Below are 23,647 nucleotides of genomic sequence, written 5' to 3'. Positions count from 1 at the left end.
CTTATCACCACATTCTCTGCTTATGTTCTTTTAATGACTCAATAATCCCCATTTGGCATTATGTAAAGAACCAATTTGATTAGAATCTGTTCTTTCTTCCAATTCTGAGCCTCATCCATCTTCATTACTTACACCCATCTCCAGAGAGTGAGCTTATTATTGTTCCAGGATGAAACACAGTTTCTGACCCTCAACTTTTGTCCTTAACATATATGCATTTCACTTTACTCTTCACATACATATTATTGACACAGCGTATTTCCTTTGGGTCTTAACCATGACATTTCACTTGTGTTTTCTACCTTATTTTCACTCTTTTATGCTTCTGTCATATCACACTTACTCTGGCTGACTTTAAACTCATGAGATAAACTTCATGAGCTGCGTTAATTTTCTATCTGAAATTGCAAGTAGGAAATAGGGCACTTATATAGAGAGCCTCATATATTATCAGTATAGTAACACTTTGTTTTCTGTTTTAATAATTTAATGTAGTGATTATGATGCATTGAGAATAATTAATTCTCATAAAATGCTATGGTTTCGGAGCACTATCACTAAAACTTCACAAGTGGATAAAATGGAGGCTATAAAACATTAAGATTTATAAAAGGTGCAATAATGATTCAATGGTGAATGAAGACTGCCAGATATTGGCTCCTGCTCACTCTTTTCTCCATGAATGCAGTCAGTGGCTGATTGCATGAGTGCACACCATCCCTTTTCTCAGAGGACTAAATGGATGACTGAACACACATTTCATGACTGGGTCTCTCTTCTATCTGGATGATTCCCCACCTCAGTCTTTACCCTCAAGAAACATTATTTCTGGAAGTCTTAGTGTTTCTTAATCTGATCAGGAGATATAAGAGCAAAAGTGAGACATTATGGATGTTACAGTGACAAGACTAAGTGGTTACTTAGAAGCTCCTGTGAATAGCTGTGCATTCTATGACATGAACTGGGCCTGATTGAGGGGTTTAAAATCCTGCCCACAATGTACTGTCATTTCAGAGGAAGCAATGATATTTTTGAGCAATTAATTTCCCCAGCATGTATTAGCACATTCTCCAGTCTGCCAGATTGAGTGCTCTATTTTCAAATTCTACATTATATTCTTTTTAAAATTCTTTTTAAGAGACATCATACATGCTAACAAAATAGCTTCCCAGAGGGCCTGACATTGAGTTGTATATTGTTATTCACATGATCCCTACCATTGTTATCATTTTCTTTAGAAGTTTTTCCTACATACATTTATTTATCTTCCTAACCCAAAGTGAAGAAAACTTAATGGGGCAAAACTGCTCAAGTGATAGTAGGATAAATGTCTAAGTAGCAACATCGTCCTAACATGATTATCTATATTCCATACACCCAAGGGAAACTTTGGTTTTACATGTCCAATCTATGTTTAAAGTTATATAGAGAGCTTCATATATTATCAGTATAGTAACACTTTGTTTTCTGTTTTAACATTTTAATGTAGTGATTATGATGCATTGAGAATGAGTTAATTCTCATAAAATGCTATGGTTACGAAGCACTATCACTAAAACTTCACAAATTTTAGACTCTCACACAAAATAAAACATATTTTACATATACAGTAGTAGAAATTAAAGGTATTTTATGTTACTAAACTTGAAAATGTAGAAAAATTCCTGAGTAATAACTTGAGGACCATTCTAGAGAAAGAGTAAGCAAGAATTTGAAGCAAGGTCATAGGTGCATGGAATTATTTGGGTTCTGCAGTAAGATGAATAATGATTCTTCCAACTGTCCAGGACTTAATTTTTGCAATATTTGGCTGCTGCTTGCAAAGTAAATGAGACTGATAAGCGAGGTAAGTTGAGGGTCATGGGGTGGAGAACATGTGAATTATTCGGCTAAGCCAGACACAACCAAATGGTTCCTTACCATGGGGAGCAGATCAGTCTAGAGAGGAGCTATGGGCAATGGAATCAAGAGGAAGCAGTGAAATGAGAGTGTATTTTGATATTAGAAATAAAGGAACTGTTAGACTAGGGAAAGGAAAAGTGGGTCAAGGTGATAGATTCTATCCTAGAGTTTCCAGAAAGAAGACTTAGGCCACCAGCATGGATTTAGTTCCTCAAACAAATTTTGGATTTCTAGCCTCCTGAGAGCTAGAGAGTAAATATGCAGTACTTGTAAACTACTAAATTTGTGATGGTATTTTACAGGAGCAATAGTAAATAATAAGGAGATGTTCACAGGCAACACAATCAGCGAGGAACTGAGATAAGAAAGGAAAGGTTCACTACGATTAGCAATGAAATTACAACCATTATCAATTTACCATTTTATTTCTTGATAATAACTATAGAATATATACCTCTAAGCTTTCTATTTCCCGTCAATAACTGAAAAGCTTGCAGGCATATATATTTGAATCATCATCAGAATAACAAATGAGGGTTGGTTCTGAAGCCACACACCTCCTGACACAACTTGACGAAGCATGGTAAGGAAACCACAACCTGGAAGTAAAGAAGTCCCATTGGTGGGCCAAGAGCTACAGGTAATGGTGTTTGAGAATCTATCTGCTGAAGCATAAAGTTGGTATGTGGAGAACACAAAGAATCTACAAGCATTTTGATCTGAGTTTACTTACACTAAGTTTCCCCAACACTGCCAGGAGTAGAGTAATTATTAAATGCAGAGCCAGGAGGAACCTCTGAGCATTGCTGGATGTGACCACCCAGAAAGAAAGAAAGAAAGAAAGAAAGAAAGAAAGAAAGAAAGAAAGAAAGAAAGAAAGAAAGAAAGAAAGAAAGAAAGAAAGAAAGAAAGAAAGAAAGAAAGAAAGAAAAGAAAGAAAGAAAGAAAGAAAGAAAGAAAGAAAGAAAGAAAGAAAGAAAGAAAGAAAGAAAGAGAAAGAAAGGAAGAAAGAAAGAAAGAAAGAAAGAAAGAAAGAAAGAAAGAAAGAAAGAAAGAAAGAAAGAAAGAAAGAAAGAAGAAAGGAAGGAAGGAGAAAGGAAGGAAGGAAGGAAGGAAGGAAGGAAGGAAGGAAGAAAGAAAGAAAGAAAGAAAGAAAGAAAGAAAGAAAGAAAGAAAGAAAGAAGAAAGGAAGGAAGGAGAAAGGAAGGAAGGAAGGAAGGAAGGAAGGAAGGAAGAAAGAAAGAAAGAAAGAAAGAAAGAAAGAAAGAAAGAAAGAAAGAAAGAAAGAAAGAAAGAAAGAAAGAAAGAATAAAACAAAATAGAGTTAGAATTGCTTTTAGAATTTTGTCTTGATCACACACAAATGACCACATACATATATATTTACATTCACACAAACATGTTTCTCTTTGAAATAACAGAATGCATAAAAAAAAAATGCCCTCATGGATTTAAGGACAAAGACAAATTCTTGCAGTGGTGAAAGAAAATACTCAAAAATCATTGTGAAAGTCTATCTCATGTACAAAGGAAGATTATTTTGAAAAGTAACAGGGCATATAAAGCCACATTTATTCCAAAGATGATAAATTTTATAAAATATGTAATAAAACCTTTTACAATAACATGACATTCTAAATAGGTGATTTGTATAATATGGCTATGACTTGTGGAAAATGTAGGCAGCTTATAATAACAATATGCTAAGCTAAAACTATGTTCTATCTTAGCAACAAAAATGGTGAAATCAAATAATTGTCGTTAATGAAACTGAACTCATCTAATCAGTCTGAAAGCATGCAAAGAGTTTTAGCAAAATATATAATCAGGTACCTCTTATCAGGATATGAATCACTCGTAGACTATTTTAATATTAACATTTATCCAAAATTAGTCATTAAGGAAAGGATTAGCCTCACAAATATTTTAAAAATTAACTATGTATAAATAATTACACTAATAAAATATTCGTTTTAAAAATGTTGAATGATTTATTGACCATGGCTTTTTTAAGATTCCAAACATATTTTCACCCCATATCTGCTAGACTTAACTCTAGATGATGAAGATACAAAGCTTACATTATATTGAAGATAATAAAAGATAAATATAGTTATATAAAATGGTGTTGGGTTCAATAGAGAAATCATAAAATCAAAACAGTAGATATAAAAATCAAATGGCAGGAAGAGATATCAAAACCAAAAGTGTCATGGAAAGCTTTTACTCAGTGTCATGCAAAAGAGATTTTGAGATTAAACTTACACAGTTGGCATTTGTCAGTGAATAAATGCTGAGATACAGAATGCATGAGATCAACATATGTGTGGGATGAAAACAAATTACCCAAGGACTAAACTCTGGGCAACACCAGGTCTGCAGAGACGGGCAGGACTCAGCAGTGAGAGCGAGAACATCAGAGGCAAAGGCACAGTAACATGCGCTGTCTTTCAAACCAAATTAATAATGAAGCTGGTGTCCATGGGAAGGCAGCAACCACTCCTGCAAAATGCTGCTGTCATGAAAGCTACTTCTTGCAAGAGATAAACAATCCAGTGGGTTGACCGCTGGGTAGTTTACTAAAGCCTTTGAAACAAATCATTTTGTTGAAAAGATAAAGGTACAGATTGGAGATGATTTTTCTAAAAGGTTGAACATTGAACTTCAGTTAGTCTTTGTATAATCTCTAATCTCGTTTAACTACTGATCTCTCCATCTGACAGCATGCCTCTTTCTGGAGACAATTCTCTCTGTAGTCTACGTTTTATCTGTGTTCGGTAAGTCCTCCTTTCATATATTAAATTACATCAATTTTGAAATTGTGAATTTCCGATTTTTGTGGTAGTTAAGTAACCCTCATTTAAGTGTATATGAAAATCTAATCATACTTTCCTTCATTTTCAGGTATATATATATGTATATATATTGGGATAGGGATAGATAGATAGATAGATAGATAGATAGATAGATAGATAGATAGATAGATAGATATTGGGATAGGGATGTATTGATGTAATGAAAGTTTTAGTTTGTTTTTTTCTTCTTTAACTGCTTGCAAAATAAGAGTTGTTTTCATTTGTTCCATTCATATCTGTTGGAATATTTCCCCTTTTCCAGCTGCCTTCTGGAGTTTTGTCACAGAAACCTAGCTGATCTTTGACCCACAGATCTAAGGTGCTAGCCTAGTCTTTGGGATGTAAATTTCAGGTGCTGTCTAGTTTGTAGTTGACATGTAGATTTCTTGCTGCAGCCCAGCCTGGTCTTTGGGATGTAAATCCGAGTGCTTTCAGCCCAAAGAAGGCTTCAGCTTAGGTTTTGGTTTTGTATCTTGTTTCTGGGGGCAGATCCACAGGGCCAGATCCACCGAGAGAGATGGGGGAGAGACAGGTAGGAGGAGAGAGAGAAGCCAGAGAGAAGCAGAGTAGATCCAGAGAGAGGCCAGAGCTGGGAGTGCAGGAGATGAGAAAGTTTAAAGTTTGAATAAACGGTAACTAATCAGTAACCAGCTTGGTCCTCGTTCTTCCTTCGCCTGTCCTTGACCACCGGCCGTCCCGATTGAGTCCACACACTGCGGTTCCAGAGCACCGAACGCGGGTGGTGAGACAGAGCCGCCCGGAGAGCCCGCGAGTGCACTTGCCCTTCGGCGAGCTTTAGTTTTTTACAATATCCACTTAAATCAGGTGTTCCTAAAACAATACACAACGCAAAGTTGAAGAAGTAATTTTACACAATTGTTTTCATCCTTAATCTGCATACTACCTTTTCTATTTTTTTCTATGTACATTTCATTACACCATTCTCACCCATCCCAAATGTGATCGTTCTTTTATGGAATCTTTGCTCTTGGTCCATTGTCACCATACCAGTGATCTACATTTTTAACCCCCCAGATTGTAGACTTATTTTTTATACTGAAAAATTGTCAAACTAAAGTAAGTTGAAAACTTAGTGATTTGGGAAAACCTTGGTGAATGTTTCCTTCTTTCTTTGACTGTCAGCATTTGGCTACTCTCTCTACTGCCTCATCCCTGTTTTCAATCTTGTTTGAACCACAGATAACTGCTGTGTTTCATCCCGAGTTCAGAAATTAGGATTTCAGAATTCTTTGCTTGTTCACATGCTATATATAGTCAGTCCTCTAAGCCCTCATGTTCTATGTCCACTTACTCAGCCAACTGCTCACAAACACAAGTACTTCTCTAGTGATGGGCTGTGATGGGTACATATATTATCAGTATTTACTACAGTATAGCAAGTCTTCACACAGCTTTGTTTGTTTTAGGTATGATAAGCAATTCAGAGTTGACAAATCATAAGCCATGATGTGCATAGGCTTGATGCAAAGAGAATGTCATATCATTTTATATTTGTTTGCTTTTTGGTTTCTCCAAGCTCTGAGATCACAGGTTATTCCTGATAGTGCTCAGAGGTTCATACTGGATGCCAGAGATCAAAGCCTGCTTGGCCTCATTCATGCAAGCGTTTTCCCTATTATACGATCTTTCCAGCTCTAAAACATCTATAGGTAAATACTAATGAATTGATTCCTTTTGTTTAGAGAATGATAGTATGAGGTCAACTACCTCTTCAAGAAGATGTGAAAGAATGTTACAAAGAAAACAAATATAACTTTAATGAAAATATATTTTAAGAATATGCACGTGTTTATTAGTAATCATTATGTATTTATATTTTTTAAAGAGTAGGTGAACTATTTATTTTTTTATTTTTTAATTTAATTTTTTTTTTTTTTGCTTTTTGGGTCACACCCGGCATTGCACAGGAGTTACTCCTGGCTCTGCACTCATGAATTATTCTTGGCGGTGCTCAGGGGACCATATGGGATGCTGGGAATCGAACCCGGGTCGACCGCGTGCAAGGCAAATGCCCTTCCTGCTGTGCTATTGCTCCAGCCCCAGTAATTATTATTTAAATTAAGTTTTATGGTAAAAGTTTTTTAAAAGTTGAAGAGTTTAATGGTGATGAAACTTTTGAATTAATGACTATAAAAACATTGATGATTTCATTTTCAAAAAACAAGATAAATTAATACTTTTTATTCTTACAGAAGGCAATCTTTTGTAACCATTAAGAAATAAGGTGTTTGACTTGTCAGTGTTATTATCAGCCATAACACTAGTTTCTGTGATCCAGCTGTGTTTCTCACCTGTTACCTTGCTATCTTTTTTCTTTCTGGTATAATTTTACTTTGCTGTTTCTATGGTGACAAGAGAAAGGTACCACTTGGTGCTCTTCATACCCTCTCATGCACACTTTTGCCCAAACAGAAGTGAAGGAGAAGAGGAAATACTGTAGAAGTGGTGAGCAGCTGGAAATAAAGGAGAAAGTTCCCTGCAATGTTCATGGCTCCAATTTCATACTTAATTTATCTATATGACTCAACAAAATCACTTAACCACAGAAAATACTTAACATTTGAAATTGGAAAATTACTGCACTAATATCATTAGTAAGAACTATCATCAGCAACATAAAAAACACTCAAATATCTCTAATCCAGAAAATTTTAATTACCTAGTCATGCTAAAAGTAACAAAATCATTTTCCCAGCTGCTTTTCTATGGCTTATAAAATAAACCCTTGAGTACAATGATAAGTTAAATGCTACTTTTATATAAAGGAAGTCATCTGAAAAGAGTGCAGCTGCCTCAATACTTTCAAGAAAATCTTTTATACTACAGAATATATGCCACATTCATTTGTGTGTGTCGGGGCACAAACAGACATGTTGTCTGTCTTCTCTCTCTCTCCCTCCTCCCCCCTCCCTTTTCTCTTTTACTCTCTCTTCTCTCTATTCTCTCAAACACACAGATAAAGTTGTGAGAAAAAGTTTTACCCACTTTTGCATTCTACAAAAAAAGTTAGGCACATCAATGGGTGATAAATAAGTTAGCAGATATAATGAAAATACATATTTAATAAAAATGTCTGTTGAGATAGTGAAAAGACTATTTTGGTTCTAAGTAGAATGAGGTCGTTTTTTTAAAAGCCCAATTTAAATTGCACTTTTATATTTACTGCATGCATTTGAAAACAGTCAATTTTGATGGGAGCCTACCTATGGTAATCTGTGCTAAATTTTGAAAATTACGAAGAAAATATTGCTGGTGCTGCTGCTGTTCAAATATACAAATATACAAAATTATCTTAATTCTTATATATAAACTATATATCTATATCTGCATTAACCACTTTGGGAAGAAGTATGTTTTAAACATTAATGAGACAGAACAAATGAAATGAATTATTAAATTTAATGATGTATTTTGAGTTAACTACTGATATTTCAGTCTCATGTCAACCTCTCTACTTGAGCCCATGAACCTCTCCATTCTCTTTCACTTGACAACATCACTTGAATATTTATGTTTTAGACCTCTTGTTGCTATTGCCCTTTACACTATTTTCATTAGCATCAACAGACATGCTGATATTTCCCTCACCTTAAAAATGTCCAGTACCTATAATGCTTGTCCTAAAATTATTTATTTATACTTTTCTGAACTAATTTCTTAGAATAGTCTACATTTGGGTGCATAATTACACTTTTATTATGTGGCTCAAATCCTACATTCCTAGGCTTTGTTCTTTCCATTACACCGCTATTTCTGTTATGTCAACATCATGTTAAATGTTTTCTTTGTCCTTATGTTCTGGACATATTAGAGGCATGTGATAGTGTCAATGAAATTCCCCCCCTTAGAGCACTTTCTTCACTTAGTTTCTCATCTACCTCACCAGTTATTCATTTCTTGTCTCCTGTGCTCTGACTATACTTTTAATTTGGAAAATCCCTGAGCTCTTCATTTGGGAAGCTTTTATTGTTTTACCTCTATTGTTTCCCATGTAACTCCACATTTTGTCAAACTTTCAATATCATGAGTATGACATTTTAAAACTCTGTAAATCCACATCAGACTTCATTTTCAAACTCCAGTTATATCCAAAAGTTTGATGTATTGCCCATTGGGTCTATTAGAAATGCCACACTTAACACATTCAGGAACTATTTATGTGATAGTCCCTTAAGTAAGGGTTAAAATCCTCCTTCAGGATTTTGCAGTTGTTATTCTTCTATGCCCCTATCTTAGCTTCTCTCTGCTATGTTTTTTGTTTTTCTCAAACATCCTGGAAAGTTCTGGAAAACTGAGTAGCAAGCTTTTCAAGGAATTTACTCAGCCTTTAGATCTGACCTTCAATGTATATGTAGACTGTCTCCCCTTCTCATTTACTACTAAAGTATTTTACTACTAAATCCAGCAGCCAGATTCGGTCCGCCAGGCTCTTACCTAGAGTGCTGCGGTGTCCACTGAAGAATGTGCCCTGGGTTAACCCTCTTAGCTTCAACATATCTCTTCATTCAGTGCTCAAATGGAGCCTTTGAAAATAAAATCAAAGCAGATTAAATTTCTCCTTGAAATTGTCCCTTGCCTTAACCTCAGAGTTGAGCCTGGCCGAGTCTTGGTATATTCTCTGCTCTTCATCTTGCTGAGCTTCGATCTCACTATTTCCCTCAATATGTTCCATTCTACTCGGCTGCTGTACTAATTTCTCAGTCAAACCAAGGTATGGGGTAATCAGGCTTGCCGCAGAACTTTACACATGTAGTTTTATTGGAATGGAATTTTCCATAAGATATGCTATAAAAAAAACCCCTCTTTTTATTTATTTAGGTTTTTGCTCTCTGGTCGATATACGCAACAAAAACAAGAATGTTTTGTTTTTGTTTTTGCATTTTTTTAAAGCACAGTTCTCACATTTCACGTTAGGATTTCCTATACAATCTCCTTTTACATATTTATTTCAGTTTTTACAGTTTTTTATATTAAATATTCACTTCTATATTACTGCTTTTCCTTTAATTATATATATGTATATATATATATTCTTCCCCAAATGGTGCTCTCAAATGTTTTTAATGAGATAAGATTTTACCTAAATTTGTTTATTTCTTTTTTATTGACTTCCAGTGATACTTTTGGACAAAATTATTTACCTTTAACATGTTTCCTGAATTTTCTGATATAGAAGTTAAAGCCAATATACTTTTTAATTACGTTTTCCATTGTACATGTATTGACACTATTGTTCTCCTACAGTTTCCTGTTATTTGATTTTCTACATTATCTCTAATTTTAAAAATTAAAGCTGATAATTGCTTACGTATCACTGTCACTGTATCATTGTCATTCCATTGTTTGTCGATTTACTCAAGTGGGCACCAGTAACGTCTCTATTACACTCAGATTTTAGCAGCCTCTTTACTCATCTTTCCCAATGATTGGAGGCTCTTTCAGGGTCAGGGGAATGAGACCTATCGATACTGTTTTTGGCATATCAAATATGTCACGGGTAGTTTGTCAGTCTCTACCATGCGGGTGGAATAATCTCGGTAGCCTGCTGGGCTCTCCAAGAGGTATGTATATATCTTTTACTGTGTTTGGGATATGAATATGCCACGGGGAGTTTGCCAGGCTCTCCTTGCGGGCAATAAACTCTCGGTAGCTTGTCAGGTTCTCCAAGAGGGAGAACTAGGCTATTAGATATCGGGGAACTTAGTTTTATAGTCTCTGCATTTTGTCCATTGATGGGATTACACAGCACCAGGGGCAGTTTATGGGTGTGACTACCTAGATACTGGAAAATGGGAGATCTGGGTGGAAGAAGCCCAGTCCCAATCCGAGCAGCCTTGGAGATCATGGCCCAGGTCCCCCATACCTGGGTTCCTCTGCCGATTCATTCATGTGTGAGGCTCGTTCAAATGTGTGGAGAGTGGCCTTGAGCACGGCTGTGGCTGGATTCCGGAAGTCTTCAACTTCAATTATATATGTATATATACAATATATAATAATTTATAAATTATAATAAAGTATAATTACTTTTATGCTACATTAGAGAATTTTTTAGAATACAAAAATGGTACCTTCCTCGAAAACACTAATATTTAAATAGACTCTTAACTTTCAATTTTAATTTTCAGTTGTGTTCACTGTATACATTAAAAAGAAATACACAAGCATTACCCTCATTATCCTCATATAGGAACTTTTGTAAAGATACCTATGACTTCTCTTAACAATTTATCTATTTTTTTCTACTAAGGGGGTTTAATAATTGCCATATAAAACAACTTAACAAAAGCATTCTTTTTTTTTGTTTTTTGCTTTTTGGGTCACCCCCGGCGATGCACAGGGGTTACACCTGGTTCTACACTCAGGAATTACTCCTGGCAGTGCTCAGGGGGACCATATGGGATGCTTGGATTCGAACCCGGGCCGGCCGCGTGAAAGGCAAACGCCCTACCCGCTGTGCTATCACTCCAGCCCCACAAAAGCATTCTTGTGCTTTTGTAGACCTTAATCACCATACCAATTTGGTAGATCTTAATTACCATACCAGTGTGCTTATTCAAGATCTTTCATTTTGTTTTTTTCTTTTTTGTCTTCTTTCTCAAGGTATCATACTTTATACAAGTATTAATGTTAGTGTGTTAGGAATATTAGTGATGCAATATTACTGCACTACACCACCCTTAGAGAACTCATATCCCCACCTCTGTCCCTATTTCCCTTTGCCCTACCAACTGCTGTGCTTCTCTTTATCTTACTCTCACATGCAGTGCTTTGAATACCCAATAATTGATGCCATAGATCAAGTTCATAGAAAAAATAAATAAAACATGCAATTAAAACCAAGCCACTTTAAAAAATCCTAAAATTGAATGGCCAACAAATAGATAGAATCTATAATATATTATTTGCAGTCATTCACAATTTAGAGTAACCACATGTTTGGTTTGTCACTTTGCACAAAAACCTCTAAAGTGAAAATCTTATGTTACCTTTCAAGAATACTTAAGTATGAAAATGGAAGGTGCTGGAGAGATAGGACAGCAAGAGGACACAGGCCTTGCACAAGACAAATCGCAAACACGTCCTACAGTGGCCTGAGTGATGCCAGAAATGAAGGATCCTGAAGCAAGGAGCCAGGAGTGAGCCCTGAGCAGGTGTCACCCACCAGCTACAAGAAAGCAAAACTAACAAAAAAATGAAAATGAATTAGAAGAAACATTAGAGTTCTTAAATTTTATTTTGCTATGTTCAGTAGAAATGTGTTTTATTACAGCAGTATGTCTAGACTTCATTTAGTTTTATACTCTACTGAGTCAAAACAGTGGCTCTATATAGGAGGGAACACCAACTTTTAATTTAACTTAGGTGAATACTAGACTTTATTCATCATGAATAAAATTCTTAATATGAGATTATATTTCATTGATGAAGTGCAGACCTCTTTCCAAATAGAGACCACATGTTTTTGGCATGTTCGAACCATATTGCTATGCCATAGGTAATTGTTACAACATTTACAAAGGGGTTTCTGCAAAAGAGCCATGTGTGACTTCTCTTCTCCAAGTGTTACAAATATAAGGAGACTAGAAAATTAAAAGTAAAATTTCAAGGATGAAGGGGCAGAACACAATATTAATCAGTTTCCTGCTGAGTGAGTGTAACCACCAAGCCTTACTTTGAAGTTAGCAAAGAACCAATCCTTGGGGAAAAACAAATGAACATAAAGAGAACATTTTAAATCTCTCACATTCTTTGGAATATTTGTTCCTTAAATTACCCATTTTTCTTACTTTTAAAATTTAAAGGATTCCAGCTAGGCTTTGAAATCTGATATACTCTTGAAGTTTTTAGGCTGAAGTGGAAAGCTGATGTCTTTATTAAAGCATTTGTTGATTCTTGATAAACACTTCCAAGAAATTTCTCTATATCCAAATATATTTAATTTCTTCAAACAAGTTTAACTTCTTTCTCTAAAATATTTTCTTCATGAAAATACTTTAGATCCATGATATATTGGTCTTTTATATCAAAATTTTAATTCAATGCCCAATGCCAAAATAGAACTTGCTACATATATATATACATATGTATATATACAGGTTATGGAATTAAATATTAAAAACTATCTTGCTTTGCTTTTTATGCCAAATACAATTATTATTTTAATGGTATAAACTAATTGCATATAATATTTAATTTTTGTAATTAATTTATTTGAGAAAACATTTCTAGAGAATGTTTTTGTTATTGCAATTTTAATTTTCAATATATTTATGCACAAATTTTACTGCAAATTTAAAACACACATAAATCCAATGATAACTTTATACCCTATTTTTTCTTAATTATTATTTTATATTAACCTTATTTTATACCTTGTACTGATACCAAAAATTTACACACACGCTCTCTCTCTCTCTCTCTCTCTCTCTCTCTCTCTCACACACACACACACACACACACACACATACACACACATACACACAGTACCACTAGATTAGCCTATAATGGGAGCTAAAGTAATCTAATTATATCATCAGGTCTAAGTAGATGCATTTTCTAGCAATTAAACTTTGAAAGTTCAATTATAAGTATATGAAATATTCATTCCAATTTTCATCAAATATTGGCAAAGTCCTTCCATTTGAATGATGCTACTGTTCTAAAGAGGAGAAACAGCAGTGAGGTAACAAGCCCGAAGGAGGATATGCAACATCTCTGTGGCTTGCTTAGTTGGTCTAGATGAACACTGCAACAAAATCAACAGACGTGGTGATGTGACTTCAACTCAACCTAGACTCTGGTTGTCTATTAGGCACCCCTTAGTGTCCATAAAATAAAAATATATTTATAATAGCTTTAACTCATATCAAAATCACTTTTGTTCTTGTTTTATATGACAACAACAGAAATGCAAGTGGGTTAGTCTAGAATCTAGGGGTCAATAATTTGTATTGTTCAAAAAAATCATAAAAGCCTACAGGTATGTCTCTTTTCTGTTTTAATTCCTCTATCTAATTTACTAAAGTCTTTCCATGAAATATCAGTCTTCAAGTTAAAAGGAAAATTGAGGGAGCTAAAAGGTAGTGAGAAGATTTAGGTTACTGCCTTCCACACAGCAGATTCTAGTTTGATTCCCACCAATGTGCTTGGTCATCTCACCCAGCAGAATTCATCTCCGGGCACAGATTCAGGAGTGACCCTGAGAATAGGGCTAGGAGTAAGTTGTAAGAAAAGCTGATGTGTCCTCAAAACAAAAATATACACAAAACAAAAATACAAGTGAGATTTTCATTTCTTCATTTGTTTCATATTTGGCACATCAGATATACTGTCTAATATAAGTCTCACCTTATTTTATGTATAGCGGTATTACTACCTATCTATATAGAAAATCTTAATCAACTGGGATTTGAGATAATTGGCTAGTTTAAAATTAATCTTGCTCCTTGAAAATGGTCAAAACTCTTAAACGATGTGAATATGGTCAGTTTCGACAGTAGTTTCTGAAGCAAGGTTGGCAACAAGTCTTCCTTCTCTATACCATCATTATTACAATACTGATGGAAAAGTGTGCCTTATTTTCAATTTGATTTCTATTAGATAATAAGGAACACAGATAAACCAAGAATCTTAATGCCTTGAATAAAGTTTAAAAGGGCTATTTTCACTGTGGTCCCTGTTAATATAGGAGGTGAGATCATCTTCCCAATTTTAAGGATTCTTAAGCACTGATTACGGATTTGGGCTATGTAAAGTAATCAAGGGTCTTGATCAGTTAGACATTTAAGACAATTGGAACAATAAAAGAGAAAAATATCTTAAAACAGAATGCTGTAGGTAATTGAATATTCAACTGTCTTGTGTTTTGTGTAGAAGAGAAAAGAGTCACCAAATTAAGATTATCAAAAATATCTTCATGATTAAAAATTTTATCTAGTTTTTTAAATCAATTAACTCATTTAAAAAGATATGCAAAAACAAGCAAGAATAAATGAAATAAAACCTATCTCTTTTTATCCTAGAATAGGGAAGCACTTGGAAACTATTATGTTTTTAGTCAGTCATCTTATAGTTGAAAAAATAAGAATAAAGAGATAAAAGCATAAGGAAGTAGGGCAATTCCTATTTAGGCCAATCTAAATTTTCCCCTTTCATTTTTAATCTATTTAATTTTAGTTTTTAGTATTGTCTTTGTACATGACTGAACAATTCCAAGGAGTAACTACTTCTGACTGTGAACTTCACATAGTAACTAGTGCCACCCTCAACACATGTCTATCTGATTTTACCTGGAAGTTCTAAAATAAAGGGCTAAACACTAAAGCAGAGATTGTGTTGCTGGAAAGTTGCATGGATGGAATAGTCCTCTGTGGATAAGTTCTCAGAAAGAGTAGTAAATAAATTGATAACTAAATTGATATGTGCATATGTATGTGCTGTGAGAAAATAATTAGGAAAACAGATCATTGCTCTTTACACATCTCACAGAGAAATATTTATAAGGAACATACTCAGAATCTTTCCTATAAAATTCTCTTATATAAAGAAACATATAAACTAAGGAAGGAATATTATTTTTCACTAGACTTCCTACTTATATAAAATCTTCCCCTGTTCCTTTTAAGCTTTGTTAATTTTCTTATAATAAAAATATATAATTTGCATAGTGATCAAAACATAAAAAGAATTCATGCTGATCATATATGTATATGATATATGTGTCTGTGAAGTTATTATTACAAACCCAATAAAGTTTTAAAATGTTGACTTAAATTTCTTTACATTTATCTTAATGAAGAGCAATATGAATCATGCTAGAAAATTTAAATGATCCAAAATTATTTACTGAGATTGTAACTTGTTTGAGGTTGAAGAGTTTCATAAAATTCTTCTAATGAATCCACTGGGTGGAACGAAGTTATTTTCTAAATATTCAGCTATTAAAGGATGATGTAGATTTCTGAAGAAATAGATGCCAACGTGCTGATTCAAATTGGAGGGTAAAATAGCTTCTGCTTTAAAAACCATGCCTAAGTGATTAGGAGAAAATGATATTTTGCATTCTTGGCTGTCTGTGATTCTCTCAAGTGAACATATGGAACTAAGTATGGGAGTAAATCACTACTGAATGCAATAATTCTCCTCCACCTCGACTTTTCTCTTTTAATTAATTTTTTTCTTTGCTTTTAACTCAGATCAAGTCTCTCCACGTGCTGGTTTCTATTTAGAATATAAGCCATTCCTCTTAGATTTTTATATCAGAAACCCGGGGGTGAATGTCATTAACTGTAGTTTTACTATTAGTTTCAGTCTGTCATTATGCAATTGACTTTCCATAGACTTTGCTATATAATTCTGAACCATTCAGAACATTCAATTTGTAAAATCTTTATGAATCCTCTAAGTATAATAATTTTATTAAACTGTATCATAAGTAAAGAGAAAAACATTGAGTGTTGACAATTGAAGTTTAAGCCAAAATTAATTTTTGACATTAAAATATGTTAAAATAAAATTTCTATGTAAATTATACATAAAGTAAGTATAGGACTCTGTAGAAGGAAATGAAATATACATGGGACATAAATAAAGAATAAGAAAATTAAAATGTACTTAATTGAGGTATGTGTACCAACATTGTAATAGTTAATTTAAAAGTTTGTGAATATAACTTGCTATATTTGTATTAAAAGGGACTGCCAAGGGCCTCTCTCTAGAGTAGAGCACATGCCTAGCATGTGTGCGTGATAATTATGGAGCTGGGTGGATTCCTGGCTCCAGATCCCATGACCCCCAGCTGGGTATGACCCTGGCAGCCCACAAGCAAGACAAGCCCTTACTTAGAATGGCTGGGATTGTCCCCTACATAAAGAGGGAGGAGGAATGAAGGATAGAAGGAAAGAAGGAAAGAGGGAGGAAGGAAGGAAGGAAGGAAGGAAGGAAGGAAGGAAGGAAGGAAGGAAGGAAGGAAGGAAGGAAGGAAGGAAGGAAAGATGAGAAGGAGGAAGAAAGGAAGGGAGGAAGAAAGGAAGGAAAGAAGGAAGGAAGGAAGGAAGGAAGGAAGGAAGGAAGGAAGGAAGGAAGGAAGGAAGGAAGGAAGGAAGGAAAGATGAGAAGGAGGAAGAAAGGAAGGGAGGAAGAAAGGAAGGAAAGAAGGAAGAAAGGAAGGAAGGAAGGAAGGAAGGAAGGAAGGAAGGAAGGAAGGAAGGAAGGAAGGAAGGAAGGAAGGAAGGAAGGAAGGAAGGAAGGAAGGGAGAGAGGAAGGAAGGGAGACAGGGAGGGAGGGACGGAGAAGGAACAAAGGAAGGAAGGAAGAGAGGGAGGGAGGGAGGGAGGGGAAGTAAGGAATAGGATAGTGAGAGGGAGGAGAAGAACAGGAAGGAAAAGAAAGGGTATAAAAAGAAGAGGAGGGAAGGAAAGGAAACAGCAGGAAGGACAGGCTAGGAGGGGGAGGGGAAGAAGTCCAGAATGGAGCCTTTCATGCCAGGTTCCATACTACACATAAACTGTTAGTGGTTTCAGCCTCTCACCACAGTGTAATCTTAAACAAATCACTATAGTTTCCTGAGCAATACCATTTAGAAAATCTAAGATAATCTGCTTGTAAAGTGAGGGGAAGGGGAAAATGGCATTATCTTGAATAATTTTTTCTTCCCTTGTTAACCTTCTCTTTCTGCATATAAAAACCTGTCCTTTTGTACAGAGCTTTCCTGCTTTCTAGCTTCATAAAACTTTAAGTAAAACCAATTAGATACCTAAGTTTTGCTTTTTAACAATTTAAGTACAAAGACTAAACATGTTTATGCTTGCTATTAATAATAGTTTTTATACATTTCAATTAAAAATGCAAACATTTAAAATACACTTCAAATATTTATAAGTTTAGAAAACTGTTTGCAGCTACTATATCCTTGAAAGGAAACAATTGAGTTTTTACAAATTTAAGTCCTAAAACAAACGCGTACATCTAAATTGAAATCCTTCAACAGATATTCCGGAGGGACCCAGATTTTAGGGCTTTTTCACAGAAATCATTTCTCCCAGGGTTTCAGTGCTTGTAAATATCAGCTCTCAGGAGCACAGAGTGAAATATAACCTATTGAAATACCAGATCCAGTGTGCTATGCAGAGAGATTTTATAAAATTTGTTGTTCAAATAAAGGCACAGACGAACATAAATATCAAGCAAACAATAAAATGCTCATGTAATACAGTTTTTTTTTTAAGTATGAAATTATCCCAGAAAAGACAGCATCTTTAACCGATAAATAAGTTCTGCTAGAAGGTGAGCTGTTGGTGACAGGGACTGGGGTAGCTGAAGCCTTGGCTGGCCCCCGCAAAGGGCCAGCCAAACTGAGGACTCAGCGCTAGGGAGTTCCCCCAAAGGTCTCGCCTGCACTGGAGGGAAGAAGGGGTCGAGCGCGGGCACCCCTGTGTCTGGTCTTAACTGACCTCCAGCTGAGAGCAAGTGACACATCTTCTAGGATTGTTGTTGGAACATTGCGTGCCTGAAACTATACTACAGAAGCATCTGCAAATCGTGATAACTAAATAGAAAATCATCAAAAAATTTTCCATTAAAACCATTTTTATTGTAATAGTGTTTTAGTGGCACATCTTGGAGTCTTAAGTTTCCTGCTTTTGAATCCAAATTTTTCAGGTGCTCACTCTGCAGTGGTCGAGTGATTCTGTTTTTTAACGTCAGAATTTATAAGTGGCACCCATAGGTGCCCTCCCCAGGCAGAGCTGAGCCTTCCTCCCGCGGGGATGGCTCGGAGCCTCCTTTCTCGTACCCTGCAGCTAGTAAATCAGCAGAAGCCCCAACAGACTTCCCTTTGGCTTATTTACCCTGCGAGCACGCTCCGAGAGACAGACTGCTGCGTGGGTGTCTGTGTATCAGCGAGTCTGTGTGAACGAGCTCCATTCAAATTGTTAGAAGGCTTAAAGATAAATGAAGGAATTCTTCAAGATCAAAGGCTTTCAGAACCAGGAAATCCGACTTCGTATAAAAATTAATTCAAATTTTATAATTCAAGCAAAGTAACACTGGTATAACCAAATGAAAATATTTTCAATCTTTTAAAATTACCAAGTGAAAATAATCCTAAACATTGTTCTGTTGCAATTTATTCACGCCTCGGTGGATAACTGCATTCCTGTCCTCAATGTCAAGACCTCATCAACAGAAACAGGTCAAAGAGTACTCTGATTTTAGCAATTTCAAGTTGAAAAGACCGATTAGAAGCTCCCTGGACAAGAATATGAGCAACATTCTTATCAGGAGGAATTCAATCCCTTTTATCACATGTAACTCAAGTTTTTAAGTTAGAAACATGTTTTAAGAAGAGACAAGAGCAAACAGGACAAATGAAGAAAATATTAATTCAAAAGGATCCATTTGACCTGCGAATGAATTACTGCACTACTTCCCTTTGGGTTACTGAGTATATGTTTCACAATTCTGTCAGTTCCACTCGCTCATTATTATTGTATTAGCTTATTAAACAGAGTCTCTAAATGCAAAAGATAGATACGCATTTGCCTTCTGGCAGGTCTTCATTCCTGATCAGTAAACAATGATAAAGCCTTCCTCATGTTTTTACTAAACACACTATTTTTTATAAAAGGAAATATCCATTTATTTATTTGAATAAACATTAATATTGATATAAACTCATGGCTATTTATTTCATACTCTTCATTGTAATCCATGCTATTTTTAATTTTTTTTTATTAATGAATCACCGTGAGGTACAGTTACAGACTTACAACTTTCCGTGCTTGTGTTTCAGTCATACAATGCTGGAGTACCCATCCCTCCACCAGTGCCCATTCTCCACCACCTATGACCCGAGTATTGAGTATCGCTCCCCACTCTTTCCCCCCCACCTCACCCTACCTCTGTGGCCCGTCATTCTCTTTTGTTCTCTTCCTCCTTTTGGGTGTTGTGGTTTGCAATAGAGGTATTGAGTGGCCATCGTGTTTGATCTATCGTCTACTTGCAGCGTGCATCTCCCATCCCCAGCGGGTCCTCGAACCACACTTTACCTGGTGTTCCTTTCTCTATCTGAGCTGCCTTTTCCTTCAGCATGTGAGGCCAGCTTCCAAGCCTTGGAGCCAACCTCCTGGTTCTTATCTCTACTATTCTTGGATGCTAGTTTCCCATTTATATTCCACAGATGAGTGCAATCTTTCTATGTCTGTCCCTCTCTCTTTTTTACTAATTTCACTTAGCATGACACTATCCATGTTGATCCACTTATATGCAAAGGTCATAAACACACTATTTTGTATCAGAAGAGATGGTTAGAGGCCTTGCACCATACCGAAAATGCAATTCAGAGTGTGTGCTCTCAATACATTCTAAGGAAAAGCAATAATGGTGAGAGCAGAGGAGTTGCATGGTTGATCAGGCTATGAACCTGCAAATTCTATCCTTCACCATTTGATAACTGACAGAGCTATGCAAGGAGAATCACGTTTCACTCAAGTGAGAGAAGGAATCCAGAATTCCGACCTCCGTCGACGGTCAAAAATCAGGACACTGTCTCGTTTGCCAAGGTGTCTAAAATCAGATGGGCCGGACATGTAATGCGATTCAGAGATGACTGCTGGACTAGAGCTGTTACCGATTGGATTCCACGGGACGTCAAGAGATGGTCAGACTTCTTCATCAAAACCCTGAATGAACGATTTGAGGCTCTTCCTGTTCTTGGAGCAAGCAGATATCATTGGCTACACTAGCATGTGACAGGGACAAATGGAGATGTTACTGGTGCCTGCTCGAGCAAATCGAGGATCAACCAGATGACAAGTGATATAAGTGATTAGTCATTAAAACCCAAAATTAGGAAAACAAGGGAAAGTGCATAAAATGATGTTTACAAAAATGATCTGCCCACAAAACAAATGGTGATCAGGTTTAATTATTTCAACCCCAACTAAATTTCCAAGTAGACTTACCCAATGTCTAACTCACTGACTGCTAACTTCAATCAAGATTATCCTAACTTCTTTGAAAAATAAATTAATATTAAACTATCAGTTGACTCGGGGTTTTTCCCTTGAATATAATTTCTTTTAATTTCTATATTATATATTAAGTGAGAGGAATAAAGTTGCACCTGACTTTTAATTGTACATAAATTTCCAGTCATCACTTGTGTGTTTTAAAAGTAGTTTTTTTTTTTATAGATAATTGAAAGTTCTTTGTATTTTTGAAATGACAAAATTGGGAACTTCTAACACTTAACTTCAACAAAATTAACGGTATTTTATATATGGATATTTACATCCTAATTTCAAAGAAATATGTATAAGAATTTTTCACATGAAATTATAAAATCTGCAAAGCATTATAGTTTTTAAAAGCATGTAGAAGGCCAAGGAGGAAAGCAAACTATCTCCTCCCACAGGGAAGAACTTAACCACAACGGTGGAATTTTAACCTGTATTAAACAACCTGATGTCTGCTGAATTATTAACCTTTTTGTTTGTAGTTTCTTAGCAGCCAATAGAGTTCATTTTAGGATTAGATCTTCAAGTATGGTTTTTATATGTTACCCAATTAGGTTTTATATAATATTTGTAGTACACAGAATATGAATGAAAACAAGTCTAGTTTAAAATCAATGTCTTATTTGCTCTGGTCACAAATGGAATAGTCCATACTTGGAAATTAAATGAATTTTTTCCTGGTATTGAAAATTGGATTTCCTTGGTTCTCATTAAACACACACATACACAGACACAATGTCATCAATAAACATAGGTTAGTTTCTTCCACATAGCTATATATTTGTGTGTATAAATATAGATACTTTGTTTTTCTAACTCTGTCTTTCTTGGCCTATACATACCAGTGTAAGCTCTAACCAGGATATTTAAAAGGAAATTATCATATCTTAGTCTAATTTATTTTATGTGCTGCCAAAAGTGAGTATTATCCTAGCTAATACAATAACCCGACTCTGTTGTTTAATATCTGTACGTTTATATGTTGAGAGGGATAAAGTAAAATTATTAGTTCTGTTATCTAACTGGAAAGCAGCATGCTAAAATATCTGCTAAATAAATAAAAAATAAAGCATTGTTTATTCTACATGACACGGGAAAACCATTTCAGTATCTCTTTAACTTTTTTATCATTATGTAGATAAAAAGGTTAGAAAACTGATACTAAAATGTTATCAAGTAATACTGTAATAAGCAGGAAGAGATTGTTAATTTAAAAAACATCTCTGGATTATTACACGAATAGTCATTTAAAGATATACCTGAGTTAACTGTTTCTTGAAAATGTATGTTGATCATTTTCTTCTATACAACACAAACACTTGTAAAAGCTTAAAATAATCATACTAGTATTGATAAATATGAAACATTTTATATATGTAGAAACTTCACATCCTCCCATAAAGATCTATTCATATCTAGGAATATGCCAATAGAACATAAATTTTAAGGAAATATCATGGCTTCAGTTGGTAGGCAAAGTAACGACGTGATTTGGAAGAGGGTTTTCCTGGCAGTACTCAGAAGTCCCTCCTGGTGATTCCCAGCAAACTCTGCAGCACAACACCCGAAGGATAAGGTGTTCCTCGGGCCTTGTGCTGCCGGGGGACCAGCCACTGTGGCTGTGCTTGAGGGCTTCCTCGAGCTGCCAGCGAGGAATGGGGACCACGCGGTGCCTAGGATAGAACCGAGGTGCATTGCCTGTATGCCAACTGACACCCCTCCGCAACCCTACCGTCCTATTTTTATAGAGATATTTAGATCATTCATCATTTCATCTTAGATATCTGTTTATGTAAATTCTGTAAAGTTTGCCTGAACCTATTACTCTGTTTGCCAATATTCAGTACTAGAAAATTACTTATTTAGAGATAAATTTTAAAAAATCACAAATTCCTCATTGCTGTCTATTCTTTAAGGTATGAGTATTTGAGCTATGCTTGGAATATCACATTTCATTCAAGTGAGAGAAGGAATCCAGAGTTCCCAAGTCCGTCGATGGTCAAGAATCGGGGACGCTGTCTCGTTTGCCAAGGCGTCAAAAATCAGATGGGCCAGACACCTAATGCGATTTAGAGAGGACCGACCGCTGGACTAGAGCTGTTAACGACTGGATTCCACGAGACATCAAAAGACCACGTGGCTGCCCACCCATGAGATGGACAGACTTCCTTGTCAAAACCCTAAATGAAGGGTTTGAAGCTCTTCTGTTTCTGGAATGAGCAGATACCACTGGGCTACGCTAGCACACAACAGGAACGAATGGAAACGCTACTGGCGACCGCTTGAGCAAATCAAAGATCAACAGGATGACAAGTGATATAAGTGATGAGTATTTGAAGGCTATTCTGAAATTACTTTTTGTATTAATCAATAACTTTCTTATTCCTCCAATCTGCGTAAATTAATCAAATTTTAAAAAAAAAACACAACTTTTTGTGTGAGTATTCTTTGTGTAACAAATAGTTCAATGCCTTCAAATTGCTATCATTGTGTTAGGTTGCCTCCTAGAGGGCCAGGAATTTGGGCAGGTTTTAGCCTGGCGACTATTCTATGTGAGCCGGCACTTATTGGAGTCACGTGAAGGTATAGCTGCTCTCTGCACCGCCAGGGAAGGTCCGCTGAGCTGCGCCCACCGGGCTGATGCCTTTGCAGGGGAGGCTGAACTTGGCTCGGATCCATCTCTTGTCCAGGTGCCCTTAGCTTTTCTCCAAATAATATTGCTTGAAGAATGGTTGACTTTATTTATATGTTGGTCATTAAAGACTCATTCTGGAACTGGCAAAAAGCCTTCTTTTGTCAGACCATCACTCAATGCAGACGCTGCCCTCTCCATACAGAAGAGAACAGAAACG

The sequence above is a fragment of the Sorex araneus genome, chromosome 7 (genome assembly GCF_027595985.1).
Source record: "Sorex araneus isolate mSorAra2 chromosome 7, mSorAra2.pri, whole genome shotgun sequence".
In the NCBI taxonomy this organism is placed as follows: domain Eukaryota; kingdom Metazoa; phylum Chordata; class Mammalia; order Eulipotyphla; family Soricidae; genus Sorex; species Sorex araneus.
Note: the sequence above shows the minus strand (reverse complement) of the source record.